Here is a 2763-nt window from a genome sequence, read left to right as displayed (position 1 = left end):
GAATTTTACTTATAAATATAGCAATTTTGTTCTTGCTTACTATATACATAGACACGTAAATATTTCACATATAAAATACACAATATTCTTTCAACAAAATTCATTATACTAGCTAGTTCAAAGTAATTTACTGTGATTTTTTTCCCAAGGACCATAGCTGCACAGACTTCTGTTTTGCAGAGTCAGAATGACTCCTAGGAGACTCCAGAATGTACTGAATTTCCAGGTGATGGACAGTGTGGAGTCATGGAGCAGTGGTTCTAGTAGCATCAACTGTAGGGATATTGTATTTTAGAACAAATATAACCCAGTATGTAAAAGTTAATCCAGTTAAAAATTAGGTATTGAAACTTTCCTGTTTTCTTAATCCTAATCTAATAAAAGCAACAATATCTATAAATAGTAGGGTCTGTGATCAAACAGTGCCCATCCCATCTTGTTCTTAGATAAAATGAGATGCTTATCTCTATAGTTTCTAAGGCTTTGTGGACAAACAGAGGGGAATTTCCAGAGAGGGAGTGAAGTTAGCTGTTAATGGAACAGTGCAAGATAAGAAGGTGGGTGAAGGCTGTTTTCCAGTTAGCATCTTTTAAAAAAGAGAATACAGACAGACCTGTTAAATTAATGGGGAAAAATATGAGAATTATAGGAAAGGAAATTACAGATAAGAAAATAAGAAGTAAATTACTTCATCTTCTAAGATCTATTAGGGTATATACTTTACAGTCATGATCGCAACACATTTATTTTGCCCAAGCCATTATGGGTGAATGGTTTTGTGTGTGTATGTGTGCAATTGCATGAGTGTGTGAGAGCAGGCATGAGAAGAACTAAATGATCAGTAGCACGCTGTCCCTAGTTTACAGCATTATAATGTCTAGATTCTCTTTGAACTCCCTAAAAGGCTCTGGGAGAGCTTTATCGGGTGTATAAGGTGAGCAAGAGGCAAGGCTGGGATTACTTTCCAAGCTAGTTCCTGATCTGGGGTTCATTCATGCTACCATCTGGGGCAGGTAAGAAAAGAATAACAGGTACTTTGCTACCTCACGTGATTGCATAAACAAATCAAGACAGCTAATAATGGCAGATTGTTTTGAAAATGCAGAAAGTGATTTTATCTTAAGAGACTATAGTTATTTATTAAACTATGGTCATCATCAAGGATATCTCTACATAGAAAAAGACGATTTGAACCACAGTCTGATAACTTCGGATTTAGGAAATAAATTTGGCCTTTAGCAACACTACTGGTCTACAAAATCTCGTTTGCTTTTATAGTTTTCTCATCTCTTTTCTGTGTGTCAATATCCTTGACGTGAATTCAGATTCTGGACCACTTGATACCTGTTTTGAACTGTAAAGTTTATACTTCTTGTACTCTAGTTCTGTTCCTTCTTCATGAGAAGAAAAAAGGTTCTACATGTTTCATGAATAATTGAAAGAGTGAAGAAGAAGAAGAAGAAGAAGAAGAAGAAGAAGAAGAAGAAGAAGAAGAAGAAGAAGAAGAAGAAGAAGAAGAAGAAGAAGAAAAGATGGAATTTGGAATTTAAGGAAAAGTACACACGCTCCCTGCTTGCCTTGCTGGCGCGTCCCTGCACCTGCGCAGAACCTGCTCCTTGAACGCTGGCGGGGGAGGGGGGGGGGGGGCGCGCTTACCGGAGCCAGAGGACGCGGGGGCCTGCCGGCCGGCACCTCCGCGTCAGTCCCCAGCACTCTGCAAGACTAGAAGGGACAGAGGAACCTGTCCGGGTTCCCTGCAGGGCAGGAAAAAAGGGGAAATGTCAACATGGAAAAAACTCTATGATGAAAAGAAAGGAAAGCTGGAAGCGAGGCTAAAGCCAGAAGATGAAGAGAAATCCGATGAGGAAGAGAAGCTGGAAGTAGAGGGGGAAGCCAGGGCATGAGGGAAGGTTCCAGAATGGGAGACAGCCAGATGATGAGGGACAACCAGAAGATGAGGGAAAGCAAGAAAAGCCGGGCAAGTCCGAGAATGAGGGAAGGCTGCAGTGTGAGAGCAAGCCAGAATCCCAGGCAAATCCTGAGAGCGAGCTGTGGGATGCGGAAAAACGCCTGGCTGAAGATGACATGCCCAGGAAAGCAAAAAGAAAAACGGACAGGGGAACAGACGATTCCCCCAAGGATTATCAGGAGGACTTACAGAAAGGGCACTCGGGCAGTGTGAGGAGATGATGAGAGAACGTGGAGATATGTCAAGGGCTCAGGAAGAGCTAAGGAAAAAACAGAAAATGGGTGGTTTACTTTGGATGCAAAGAGATGTACGGGATCCATTCTCGCCAAGGGGACCATGGGTGTCAGGAAAGTCACGGGTGGAGGTAGGGGCCAAGTGGGCTTACATGATATCCCATATCTCTAATGCCTTTGGTCTTAAATTCTGATTTCTCTGATGAAAATATTGCTGACTCTGCTTTCCCTGGCAGGCATTTGCCATGCTATGTGCTTTAACCTTAAGCTGATACTTTGCTTTAGCATTAGCTAAACTTTGGCTTTAACCTTTAGCTGATACCTTGCTTTAGCTGGCACTCTTGTTGCCAGCAGCCTTTTGATCCAACTGCAGTGTTCTCTGTCAGTAGGACATTTTCACTCATGTGCATGGAAGAGGTTTTCATGGTACATTGTAAAATAACAATAAAGAAAAACAGTTTTCAGAACCACACTCACACACAAAAGTACTCTCATAACCCAAACCCCATTTTTCTAAAACTTCAATCCCATTCATTTAATTTAAATGTTGTGGTTGTCAGA

At 41.4% G+C, this 2763-nt stretch overlaps 1 pseudogene; it reads left to right on the top strand.

Moving 5' to 3' along the window:
• Window positions 1–1728: 1728 nt before the first annotated feature.
• On the top strand, window positions 1729–2513 carry LOC131513021 (transcription elongation factor A protein-like 3; annotated as a pseudogene).
• Window positions 2514–2763: the final 250 nt, after the last annotated feature.

This window comes from Neofelis nebulosa, chromosome 1, assembly GCF_028018385.1.
Source record: "Neofelis nebulosa isolate mNeoNeb1 chromosome 1, mNeoNeb1.pri, whole genome shotgun sequence".
Taxonomy (NCBI): domain Eukaryota; kingdom Metazoa; phylum Chordata; class Mammalia; order Carnivora; family Felidae; genus Neofelis; species Neofelis nebulosa.
Note: the sequence above shows the minus strand (reverse complement) of the source record. Positions and strands in the feature narration are given on the sequence as shown.